Genomic DNA, 14255 nt, shown 5'->3' with positions numbered 1-14255 from the left:
CAGCACAGAGCCCGATGTGGGGCTTGAACTCACGAACTGTGAGATCATGACCTGAAACAAAGTGAGCCACCCAGGAGCTTTTTTTTTTTTTCTACTTTTTATTCTCCCATTTTTGAAATTGAGTTACTTTCTTGCAATTGAGTTTTAAGAGTTCTTTATGTACTCTAAATATAGGAACTTGGTCAGAAATATAATTCACAAATATTTTCATACAGTTAGCACTTATCTTTCATTATTTTCATAGTGTATAGAGAGTTTACACAAAGATGGGTCGAGCTGCCTGGGTGGCTCAGTTGGTTAAGAGTCTGAATCTTGATCTCAGCTCAGGTCATAATCTCATGGTTTCATGAGTTCCCGTCCCTTTTGGGCTCTGTGCTGACAAAGGGGAAGCTACTTGGGATTCTCTCTCTCTCCCCCCTCTCTCTACTCTTCCCCCGCTCATACTGTCTCTGTCTCACTCAAAATAAATAAATAAACTTAAAAAAAAAAACCACCAAGATGGGTCATGGGACCAAAGATATACTGGGCTTTCAGACAAACAAACGCGGACAGAAAAATAGAGTGAATCTCTCCAATCTCCATCCCCATGGAAAATGTCCCCTGCCACATTAAATTCTTCTCTATGCAAGAATGATGTGCATGCAGTTCTAAAGAAGCCAAGTTCAGGCCTTCTGTCCTCATAATTTGCATAGCACCCTTTCCCAGCCTGGACTTGGGGCTGAGAGGAGAGAGGAGGTCACTTTCAGTCTCTTGCTGCACTGGTGGGGGGCCCTGAGTGAGAGAGAGGAAGCTGCTATATCACAGCCCCATGAAAAGTAGAAATGTGCCTTTGCTTGCAGGTAGAGTGAATTGTTTCATCACAGCTATTGCTCCGTGGTTTCCAATCTTCATAAACAGTGAATTAAAGGAAATTGGCTTAAAGCTGCAGTATAAAAAATAAAAGTCCTGCATGAAAGGATTTTCCAACTGTGAGGAGTTGTAAGCCCTGTGTTGTATTTCTGATCAAAGGTGTGTACAGAGTCTCCAAGAGACTGTGTTCATTCTGTTTATTTAAACTCCACTTTGGGTAAATAACCACCTCTGGGGAAACATAAACACAGCACCTCTTTCCCGTTACAGAGTAACAATTTCCAACTCTATGTCACCTCTTTATCATCAGTGTGTATATATAATTTTTATGGAGTTATAATCCATGTGATGCTTGCTTCCCAGTGTTCTGTTTTTAGCTTAACATTATTTCACATACATTTTTCCATGTAGCAGCATAGTCTAAATATTTACCATTTACAGAACTACACAGTGATACAGTAGACTAAGAATAGCTCACACTTACATAGTAATTACTGTATGTCAGGCAAGTGCTTTACCTATTTTTACTCATTTAACGTTTCCTCCCTACAACCCTCTGAGGTGGGTACCATCTGTCTTAGTCTGGCTTCAAAAGAAAGCAGAACCTGAAGCAGAGGGTTCCGTACGCTACTTTATTCAGGGTGCAATTCCAAGGAAGCTGGGGTGAGGGAAAAGCGAACGGAGGCAAGGAAAGGAGGAGAGTCATGGTGAAGGTGTGTTATCAAGCTGGTTCCCACCAAGTGTGATTGATTGCCCCCTCTCACAAGACCGTCCTCCCATGAGACCATCCTGCAAAAAACTGCATCAACCGCATGTCAGACAGTCATACAGAAAGAGAAGGGAGGAAGGGCTTATCTACCACTTTTCATCTGCCCCATGAGAATTTTATCCACACACATACTTCCGGGTAGGCAAATGGGACACCTCAGTTTCAGCAGGGAAGCCTCAAGAATCAGGGCTTGACGCAAGGTGCTCTGTAGTTTGCCTGCACAAAGTCACCAAGTCAGTCAGGGCCCACATAAACCTGGGATGGCAGTAATGGCTGCAAATATACAAGAGATTCTGTTATTGCACTAGTTTTACAGATGAGACACAGAGATTGACTCCCTCCCCTAAATCACTCAGCTGGTGACTGGTGGAGCCACATTTGAACCCAGAAAGCCAGACTCTTAACAATTATGCTAAACCAGTCCTTTGATTTGGGAACCTCTGAGTTGTTCTCAGGTTTTCACTGAAATGCTTCAGAGCATAACAGAGAGATTATCAGATAGGAATCTTTGATTCTGACATGGCTCAGAAACTTGGAAAATCATTTCTGTATGGGTTTCAACTTGTCATGTATTTTTGAAAGAGCTCAGACTACAGGGCCTTAGAGATCTCATATTCTGAATATAATTATCCTGAAAATTTTTGAACAAATAATACATATTTTTGTAAATTTACCTATCCTGGGTGCCTGGATGGTTCAGTCGGTTAAATATCTGACTTCAGCTCAGGTCATAATCTTGCAGTTCATAGGTTCAAGTCCCATGTCAAGATCTGTGCTAACAAAACAGCTCAGAGACTGGAGCCTGCTTCAGATTCTGTATCTCCCTCTTTCTCTCCTCCTCCTCTGCTCATACTCTGTCTCTCAAAACTAAATAAACATTTAAAAAAATTTAAAAACAATTTACATATCCTTAGGATTTGTAAGACCAGAAAGTAGACCTACTGGATCATAGGGTAGGACCATTTATATGACCTGTGATTTAAATTAGCAATTGCCTTTGGGACACCTGAGTGGCTCAGTCAGTTAAGTGTCCAACTTTGGCTAATGTCATGATCTCATGGTTCATGGGTTTGAGCCCCGCGTCAGATTCTGTGCTGACAGCTCAGAGACTGGAACTTGCTTCGATTTCTGTGTCTCCCTCTCTGTCTGCCCCTCCCCTGCTGGCATTCTGTCTCTCTCTTGGAAAAAAATAAAATAAAATAAAATAAAATAAAATAAAATAAAATAAGTAAACATTAAATTTTTTTTAAATAAAAAATAAACATAAATAAATAAATTAGCTGGGTGCCTGGGTGGCTCAGTTGGTTAAGCGTCCAACTTTGGGCCAGGTCATGATCTCGCCCTTCCAGAATTTGAGCCCCGTGTCAGGCTCTGTGCTGCCAGCTCAGAGACTGGAACCTGTTTCAGATTCTGTGTCTCCCTCTCTCTCTCTCTGCCCCTCCTCCACTCATGCTCTCTCTCTCAAAAATAACCATTTTAAAATAAATAAATAAGTAAACAATTGCCTTTGAAAATAATCTTACTAATTTCATGCATTTCTTAGATCTTCAAGGGATGAATGTGCCTCTTGCCTTCCCTGATCATCATTGGGATGAAATAAAATTATATATGAAATATTTCACTTTTGGTGACTTGATAGATATGAAGTAGCATTGCAAAATTTTTCTTTTCTATATCTTGACTGCCTCAATAAGTCAAACATTTTTCCAGGTGTTTTTCATGTGACTTCTTCCTGTATTAATTTTATTTTTAGCAAATTATTTCCTCTGTCGGAGGGATCAGCTTTACCATCTGCCAAGTGAACAGGTAGGCTGAGGTCTCCAAGAGGTTTTGAGCAGTGAGACAGTACCTATTGGAGTACTGTCTCAATTCTCGAAATAAGTCAGTAAGGGCTTTTACATCTTTAGAGTTCCTGTGAGTCTAGAAACAAGGAAGCCTGTTCCTTGACCAGGGACCCCAAGAAATGTCGTGGTCAACCAAATTCTCTTCTTTGTGCATGGCTCATGTTTTAGTCCTTCCTAAAAGAAGGAGAGATGAACTTAAGTGACCTGATGGGTTTGCCCCCCAATTTAAGCAGTTTGTAATATTTTGTATAATGAGCACACATATCAAATGCTTCTCCCAAGGCAGCAGTTATCTCGATTGGAGAACACTTCTCGTTTTCTTCTAAGCCTAGAGCTTCTGAAACACTTGACACATTTGTTCTGCATTTGTGGTGACCTACTTATTCTAAGTTTTTATCTTTTAGCAGCTGAGATTAAAATGGCCAAAGCAATGAAGTCATCATTGTCATTCTCTGGAGATTTAAAAGAAGTATGACAGCATTCTTAGATACTAGGGGAGTTAGGAAGCAGATTACCATATTCTCATCTTGGGACAGGGCTAAAAAAAAAAAGCAGGGGCTGATTCTTGAGGAGCTCCAGCCCCCTTTTCCTAAGCCACTTTCTCCATTCCAAAAGGGAGACGTGCTGCTCCTCTTCACTTTTACTCCTATAAACATGTGTCATCAGAACTGGATGAGGGGGCAGGAGAAATGGGTTCAACCCTAGTTCTGCCAACTTCACACCCCTGTGGATTTCGGTAAGTCCCTTATCTTCAACAAGTCCAAGTTTCCTCATCTATTCCCATCATTATAGTCCTTTTCATTGATTATTCATAGGCTTCACTAACTGGTACGTAAGACCTTTAAGTTAGTAGCAGTACCTTGTTTATTATCTCTATGCCGCCCCCACAAAGGCCCTTTATGGAATTTGTCATAGGAAGGCATTCTCTCCTCGGTACTATACTGAATTTTTATGAATCTCTTCTTGTCCCTGAGGGTGGCCACTACCATCCTCTTTCCAAGGTTGCCCAGGTAGTCGAGTTTGCTAGACCTACTGTAACAAATTACAAATGACCACAAACACGGTGGCTCAAAACAACAGAAATGGGGGGGCACCTAGGTGGCTTGGTCGGTTAAATGTCCACCTCTTGATTTTGGCTCAGGTCATGATCTCACAATTTGTGGGATTGGGCTCCTCGTTGGGCTCTGTGCTGACAGCGCTGAGTCTGCTTGGGATTTGCTCTCTTTCTTTCTCTGCCCTTCCCCTTCCAAATAAATAAATAAACATAAAAAAAAAACCAGAAATGTATTCTTTCATGGTTCTGGGGGCTAGAAATCCAGAATCAAAGTGTCTGCAGAGCCATACTCTGAAATCTCTAGCGAAAGATCAATCCTTGCCTCTTCCTAGCTTCTCATCATTGATGATAATGCAGCTGCATCAGTCTAATCTCTGCTTCCATCATGACACGGACTTTGTCCCTCTGTGTGTGTCTTTCCACGTCTCCAAATCTCTCTTATCCTTATAAGAGCACCAATCATTGGATTTAGGGCCCAAATTAACCCAATATTACCTCATCTTAACTTGATTACATCTGAAAAAATTTTATTTCCAAATGAGTTTACACTCACAGAGGATGTTCCAAGTGGATGTCAGTTCTGAGGGAACACTATTCAACCTGGCACACCAGGACATATCTAGCCCTACTACTCCCATCCCATAGCCTTGGACGTTGTCTCCTGTCCTCATCATGCAGAATCCTTCCCCCTCAGATGACTCCCCCTCACTGGAGTCATGATAATTATCCCCATTGTTCTCCTTCACAATAGGCTCTCCCTCTTTCCATCCATTTTCCACAAGAGCCTGCTGTCAGGCTAATCTCATAAAAAGGACAGCTTGATTAGCTTCACTTCCCTGCTCAAAAACTTTTTTGATGGTCCTTATTACCTAAAGCATAACAGCCCCATTTGGGTCAAACTTCCTTAGGAAGACATTCACAGACTTTGACTCCAACTCGCCCTTGCAGTCCTACGTCCCGACTTTCTTCCATGCACTACTCTAATTGTCCTTTCTCTCCATCATCTGCCTTTTCCTCCTCTATCATGTCTCTGCCTCCATCTCAAAGCCATTCTCCATCACAGCATGTGTTATTTTTACCACTCTTGAAAAGCTATGTTGTTTCCAATGTCTACCAAGACCTCAGACCATGCCCAGCCCAATAGTCACTCCTGTTCCAAACTCCCAGAATAGTTTGTACTTTCCTTGATACTTTTCATTGTTACATTATCTGATGATGCTGTCTCTTTTGATTAAAACATGAGCTCTTAAGAGTCAGATGTCTTTCTCATTCCCCCAATTTCTGGCTCTTCCAGAAAGACAGCATGTTTTGAAGAGAAGGAAGGAAGGATTCTAAAGTAATGATTTTCAGAAGATGCTTTTGGGAGTATGCAAATGTTTTGTATTTCATTAACAGTCAAGGCGATAAAAAGTGAAAAATGGCACCTTTACCCCTAATTTCAACTTTTCATATTTATAAAAATAGCTCACTTCTTTATACTAAGCTAATGTTATACATTGGGAGTTACCAAATAAATGTATGCTAATAACATGTGTTTCTGCCTTATGAATACACACTGGGTAAGACTTATTGAATCAAAAAAATATAAACATGACTATAGCAATGGAGTCACGTATTTCTCTTGGCAGATGAAGTATTTGCATTTCTTCTTAGAGTCTCTTAGCCATAATGGTGGTTGAGATTTTTTATCCCATGTGTAAGATTAAAGGAGGGGGATGCTGTAAGGCCAAGAAGCAGAGCAGAGAGGCAATGGACATTGGAGCCACAAGGACTATGACAACTCTGCCATTTATTAACTGTATGATTTGGGGGATGTCACTTAACTTTTCAAAACCTGTTTCTTTCTTGTTAAAATAGAGATTAACTCTAACTCATAGGAGTGTTGAGATGATTAAATAGTATACCTAAAATAAAATGAATAGCATATAAAAGAATAAATGATATCTACCTTATTACAAGGGTTAGCTCTGGTGAGAGTCTTTTTTTTTTTTCCACTTGCCAGGTAAATTGCAGAGGTAATTCTAACAGCAGCTGAGAACTTAGATGAGGAGGGCCTTAACCTCTAAATTGCCCCGAGGGAGAGCTAGCTAATGAAAAGTCACAAGAGTGAATTATCTGCTGACTATGCTCTTTTGCTGAGGTACAAAATTACTTTTCTATAGATATCCAGTTTGCTAATTACCTTTTAAAAATCGAATGAGAGCTCTTTCTAAAGTCCTGGTAGTGACCAAGAAAATATATTAAAGGAGAAACATCAGATTTTATGCAAGAGTCAAGAAAAACTCATTTGGAAAAACACAAGTACTTAAGTACAGACTGTTTGGTATGACTCCGGAGTAGATAAAATATTTTCTTGACTGTAGTTCCCTTCCTGTAAGATGTGGGTAAAAACTAACATCAAGAGATGACTCTGAAAAATAGAAAAACCCACTTCCTGAATTAATTTGGATCTTTCAAAGGAAACCAGTGGCTGACATCTCTTACTAGTTGAGTATCAAATCATCTTTCTCTCCTTTCATGAGGCTGCCCTTCTTTATTCTTTTATGAGCATCAGTACTTAGGGTTATAGAAGCCATGAGTGCTTTATAAGGATGCTCTGACTTTTCTGTAAAGGGATCCTTCTAGGTTTGACTCGTTGAGCCCTTGGGCTCTCAGACACACAGCTGGCAACATCCCCTTACATGTGGATGTACTTTCACTTTCATGACCAGTGCTGGGGAAAATTATTCCTTACAGGGCTTTTCAGGGATCCTGCTCCCCCATGTGTATGTTTCTGACATCACGTTCTGGGCCTATTTCTCAGACCTCAGATCTTTTTATCTTCACTGCTTTAGACCTCAAATAACTTAACCTACTGTCTCTCCCCTTCTAGATGTTACCACTGCTTCCCATTCTATCCCACAGATAAGGCACCAGGGCTCTAATTTAAGGGTTTTACTACCAGTTAGAATGGGGAGCAGATACTAGCTAACAGAAATTACATGAAGAAGATGGAAAGTTGTTGGCATCTTACCAAGTAGAGCCAGTGTCCAGAGCTGGTGTCCAATTTCTATCCTTTGCTTTCTATCCTTTACCTTCATTATTCAGGTAAAGCATTATCCCATTGCCACAAAGCGAAATTCCCCTACCACACTTATACTCACCCACACCCACACACGCTTTCAGATACACACACGGGAAGAAGCAATCAAGACAAAATAGATGTTCCTGGCTATTAAGAGTGTACATTTTGTCTCTGAGAACTCCACACTGGGGATCTCTGAACTTTTCATAGGAATGAGTGACACAGGGCATACTCAGTGTGGCAGAGGTGACAAGACTAATGAATTAAAGATCAGATTGTTTGGAAGGACTTCATTCTGTTCATTCTTATACCCCACTCTCTTGATATACTGCAAAGCCCATCATTGCTTGATTTTGAATTAAGCCGCCCCTTCCTGGTGGTTCATAAGCTGCCTCCCTTGGTGATTATGAGAAGCTTCTTGATTCTTTTACACCCCAAAACTGCCAGAGGATCCTTAAAGCCACAAGCTGAACATGAGATACCTTTCTGTCCATAAAATCTCAAAGATAAGGAATTTAAAAGCCTATCTTTATATTAAAACAAGCACATGTAGGGGCGCCTGGGTGGCGCAGTCGGTTAAGCGTCCGACTTCAGCCAGGTCACGATCTTGCGGTCCGTGAGTTCGAGCCCCGCGTCAGGCTCTGGGCTGATGGCTCGGAGCCTGGAGCCTGTTTCCGATTCTGTGTCTCCCTCTCTCTCTGCCCCTCCCCCGTTCATGCTCTGTCTCTCTCTGTCCCAAAAATAAATAAAAAACGTTAAAAAAAAAAAAAACAAGCACATGTATATTGGGAACAAAAAGAAATTCTTATGTTTGGTTGAACTATATGCAGTTACCAATATTCAACCATTTTTGGCCTATAAAAATGGCAGTTGCACATGGTTTGACCTGATACATTTTAAAGGTAACAGAAATGTTTTTCTTGGGGCTTCATCTCTAGGCCCAGGAGTAAAACTTCTCTTTCCACTGACATAAGGGATATTTTAACATTTATTTATTTATTTTTGAGAGTGAGAGAGAGAAAGAGAGCACAAGCAGGGGAGGCACACAGAGAGAGACACAGACTGTGAGGCAGGTTCCAGGCTCTGTCAGTGAGGAGCCCACGCGGGGCTCGAACCCAAAAACCATGAGAACATGACCTGAGTCAAAATCGGATGCTCAACTGAATGAGTCACTCAGCCACCCGACATAAGGGATATTTTAAATAAAAGTTTGAAAAGCAGTCTTTTGCACAGTTTATTTAATGATATTTGGAATATTCTGTGATTCTGGGGATAATTGTTTCTCACTCAGAAATGGCTATCTTTCAAACTAATTAGCACTGGATTCTGAGAACAAAGGGGGAAATGATAGGTTTCATTTTTTTGAATTCTCTCCAAACCTCTTTCAGAGTTCTTCAATCTCTCTCCCAAACCAAATTCGTCCCCTTTTTTCTTTCACAGATCTTGATCATATAAATCTATTAAGCTTCTCTGCTTTCCCCTCCCCAAGCCTAAGAACTGATGAAACATTCAAGAATCCAGATCAGGTACTATGGGTCTCCAAGTGGATCTTTGTCTGTGCTTCCTTCTGGAGGTGAGGGAAAGGTAATATTTTCATAGAAGACTGGGGTGAGAAGTTGTGCTGGGGAAAACAATATGTCCTTATTAAAAATTGATGGAGCAGACTGGAAGATATCTAGAAAACACTCACATATTCCTAAATTCTGTTTCATTAACATTTGCATTAGGGGCGCCTGGGTGGCGCAGTCGGTTAAGCGACTGACTTCAGCCAGGTCACGATCTCGCGGTCCGTGAGTTCGAGCCCCGCATCAGGCTCTGGGCTGATGGCTCGGAGCCTGGAGCCTGTTTCCGATTCTGTGTCTCCCTCTCTCTCTGCCCCTCCCCCGTTCATGCTCTGTCTCTCTCTGTCCCAAAAATAAATTAAAAAAACAAAACAAAACAAAAAACACAACTTAACATTTGCATTAAAGTTTTAGTCATGTGATCAAGAATTAGTTACTCTTCTCTCTCAATCAATCTCTGTTTCTCTTTTTCATGTGTAAAATGTAGGTATTTAACTGGATGAGATAACAACTGTAGGTCTGGCATTCTAAGACACTGCAACTGAAAGGCATGTATACATGTTCATAAGGCCAAGAACAACTTAAAAATACATCAGTTGGGCTCACCATCAACAAGGGACATCAGCCTCTGGTCATGGAGCCAATAAATATGTATATTTTTCACATTCTACTGCATATTTGCCTCATGTGTCTGGGGTTTGAATCATTTTGCGAAGATTATTGATCCATAACATCCAATAAATGCAAAAGCAAGGAAGGTATTAGAAGTGCTAATAAGAAAAGGCACATGGTAATTATGTAAGCAAGGTGGGGTATATTTAAATTTTTTAAGTGGAATGATTCACTAGATTGAAGGGAAGTTTCTGAAGACAAAGAGCTATTTATGAAGCAGGTGCAAAGATCTGTCTACACCTCTGCAATCAGCAATAATTTTTAAGAGCAAAAGAAAAGTGGTGAACCAGAATACCATTTGAATGTGACACTAGCATTGGCAAAAGTATGTTCACTCAAGAGAAGGCCATGAGTTTGTTAAAAATATTTAAAGGTGAAAGAAACATGGTAACCTTGCTGATGAGACCCATCACAAACTATGAAGAATTTGTGGGTTTAAGAATTTCAGTGATGCTAGAGTGAGTGCAGGCACTGTAACTATTAACAGTTTCCCCCATAATACTTAGAGGAATTATCAAGGAGGGACATGCCCTGACTCGACAGATTTCTGGCATGTGAAATAAGATGGTTGTTTTTGGAAAATATAGAGAAAAAGTAGATCTTCAAGAAGTGAATACTTGGTTTTAAAACTTGGAAGGTCACACTCATAATTCTACGTGATGGAAATGAGGAGATGGACAATAAGATTGTTAAGGGAAGGCTCTAATTCTCATTAGCTTAACACAATAAAGGTATATTTCTCACTCACTTAAGAATTCAACATGGATTCAGGCAACTGGGTGGCTCAGTAGGTTAAGCGCCCAACTTCAGCTCAGGTCATGATCTCACGGTTGGGTTCGAGCCCTGCTTTGGGTTCTCTGCTATGGGCACAGAGCTTGCTTCAGATCCTCTGTCTTCCTTTCCCTCTGCCCCTCCCCTGCTCAGGTTCTTTCTCTCAAAAATAAAAAAATAAAGAAAAAAAAATTAACCAAGAAAAAAGAATTCAGTGTGGGTGATTCTTGCAGGGTGACAGTTTGTGTGCAGGGGCCAGGAGCTCTCTATCTCATGGCCCGACCTTCATTCAGTTTCCAGGAGTCTATTCTTCTAAAAGATAGAAAAAGGGGCTGTGGGGAAGGCACATCCACCTCTTACCATCCCACCCAGAAGTGACACACAATCACTTCCTTACATTTTCCATTGGCAAGAATCAGCCAGATGGTTCCCACTGGAACTGCATCGGGGCAGGAGCAAGAAAGACAGTCCTGGGCTGGGCATCGCATCCTAACAGCAACCCTACACTAGGGAGGAGTCTTTTGCAGGGGCCAGCCTACGAAAAGAAGTTATGCCGCACCTCCTGACTCCAGTTAGGAACAAAAGGATTTACAACGAACTTTTCAGAACCTAATCTATTTGCATATAGAGAAGTAGAGAAACTTCTGTGGTATGTACTCTAAAATAGGAGCCATGACTCACAGCACTGAGTGCCTATAAAATGACTGAATAAAAGCAATGTTTAAAGGAACAAACTACAGTTTAAAGAAAAGAGAGCTGTTCTATTTTATATTGTAAATGTATTATAAAGTCAAGCTGGGGTAATGCATGTGCACGTGTGTGTGTGTGTGTGTGTGTGTGTGTGTGTCTGGTATTTCTTCCTTTGAAAAATGACTCCAACCTCATTCTGTAAATATCTTCCTAACTGCAGCTAAAGGAGGTGGGGGAAGTAAAAAACTGACCAGGGTCATCTCCCTACCTCAGGGGTTACATATGACTCCTGGCCAATCAAACATTTGGATCCCTCTGAGCATAGTGAGTTTTCAGTGATGAGCCCTCCACCTAAGCTGGCCCAATCAGAGCTCACCATGGTGTCTTTTATCCAGAGACTCTTTCTCTGGGGCCGTCATCTCTAAAACCTGTAAGCCTGAGGCTCTTGACAGCCATTTACAACTACATGGAGAGCCTAAGAATGAAGCCAATCAGAAAGCTGATGACATTATTTGAGTGCCTGGACAATGATGACCAAAGTTCACTACTTGAACTTCCTAGTTATATGAGCCAATAAATTTCTCCACTTACACCTTTTTTTTCTTTGCTTCATTTATTTCTGACAATAAAACCTTCAGAATTAAAAGGGTCCTAACTATAACGGTTTGAATTTTTCATATCTTTTCATCATGTTTACTATCCTGTTCTAAAACCGTTAATGGCTCATTAATTGCCCACAAAGCCAAATTAAAGCTTCTCTGCTTCACTTTCAGAACCTTTCACAAAAAGGGTTTGCCCTCCTAATCTAAGAACATAAACCTTAGAATGCCCAAGCACTTATTTCTTATATTGACATCTGGTTTTAGTCCATTTCTGTCTGAACGTGTCTCAACTTCTAAAATTTTACGTATGTTAGCACAGTTCCTGTGCAAATTATTACTGCTTTGAGGGTTGGGACCTTGTCTCACAGACGATGGTAGTCAACATCACTATCCATACTTCCTAGCCCTTGCAACTGTTCAGTCCTTAGCCTGGTACAGAACTCATAAAACACTCAGCAAATACTTGTTGAATTACATTCCCACAGTGATATTTCTTAGGGAAGCAGACTTTTAATTTTGAAGAGTCTACATTTTTTTTTCTTTCTGAGAAGGGAAAAACTATCTAGGTAGACAATTTAGGAAGTGAATTTACAGCTTGAAAAAGGTGCTGAATTGACCAAAGCCTTCTTGGAGGCCAGCATTAAGGTCACCTTTTTCTTTATTTCATTTTCAATACAGTTATAGCTCAGGCAGCAATTCAGACAGGGTTTCTCAGTAACTGATCTAAGCGGTAGTCACTTTTAAATGTGAAAGAAAAAAATCAAGTTCTTCCCAGACCAGCTATCCTGAAGCTGTTAAATATTGTTCTTCAGTACTCCTGCGTGCCATGGTGTGTAATATTTGTTGAATGAATAAATGATTCCCTCCTTCCCTTGTGTTCTTTCCCCCAAACCCAGACATCATTTATTCCTGATAAATATTAGGAAAATATAAACCTAAGGTATAAAATCAAGGTGTAATTCCTCATATCTTTAAGTATTTTTATAGTTTTTATTCACATTCCATTGTTTCACATGCCTTCCATGAAAATTTTGTAGCTAAGAAAGAAGAATAATATCCATTTTTCAGAGGAGGAAACTGAGGCTCAGAGAGTCCAGGGAAGCTAAAGGTCATACAACCAGCAAACAACAGACCCAAGGTGTCAGCACCTGCCCAGTGCCCTACCTACCATCTCATCACGTGCTCTGGAAGGAGACCAGGCAGGTGGCATAGGGTGTGAGTCAAGACCATAGACTTGGACTGAAGCAGACACAGAAGAAAGTCCAGGTGTGCCACTTACTACCATGTGACCTTGGACAAGTTACATTATCAATTGAAACTTCAGTTTCCTAAGAATACTCCTGAAAATAGGAATACTCCCACAACCTCTTAAAGAGATGTTGAGGATGGAATGAATGACCCAGTGACTGAGGCTTGATAAGTGCTCAGAAACTAGCTATTAAGGGCAAAGTTGTCAAGGAAATGGGGAGCCAGCCAGGTGCAAAATATGGTTACCGCAGGTCTGAAAGTTGGACTTTGAACTCTATTTAGATTAAATATACTAGTTATCTTGTCTATTTAATGTACTGTGAAGGACTTCGACTATGGGAAGTGCACCTTCTTTGGAGAACGCCGAGAAGACATTGCTGGAATTTAGTCCCAGTTCCATAATACCACAATTGAAATATTATCCTTGGGTGAATAGGGGAGTAAACTCTGACCAAGATCTTCCAAGGAGAGCAATGGCAGGATGAGGATCCCTGAGTGGAGGGGCTGCACCTGTGCTAATCCTAGGCCACCTGAGATTTCCTATTCCCAAAGACATTTAGACATTTTTTGCTGAGGCACTGGTTGCACATCCCCACATGACAGCACTTTTTCCTTCAATGACCATCCACACCTGTAGTTCTTCCCACCCCACTCCGTGATGTGGTTGCCTCCTGGGAGGAACAGACGTCTCACCCCCCTGACACATGTGCCTCACACACAGTCTGCCACCTGAAGCCTGACCCATCTGTAGTGAATTTTGAGTTTTGATATTCTTCAAGTTCCAATCCCAATTGAGTGAGGCTTCTTTTCTACCTGCCTCAGACCTGCCCTAGCTAAGTACTTTTTTGAGGCTCTGGCTCTGCCCTGATGATGGTCTCTGAGGATGCCTATTCTTTTAGGAGAGATTCTGCTTTGTATCCTAAGGGATGTGACCTTATCTTGAGGTGGAGTGAAATGCAATAAACCTGTTACAATAGATGAGTACCCACTTTTGGAGAAATTCAATTTAACAAAGACCATTAGTCGGTATGATTACCATTTCTCTTCACTAAGATGTTTCGTGTCTGTCTCTCCACATCTGCACCTCTGAAATACATACCGGCACCTTTCTCGACACACGCCTGCCAGGT

Source organism: Neofelis nebulosa, chromosome 5, assembly GCF_028018385.1.
Source record: "Neofelis nebulosa isolate mNeoNeb1 chromosome 5, mNeoNeb1.pri, whole genome shotgun sequence".
NCBI lineage: Eukaryota > Metazoa > Chordata > Mammalia > Carnivora > Felidae > Neofelis > Neofelis nebulosa.
Note: the sequence above shows the minus strand (reverse complement) of the source record.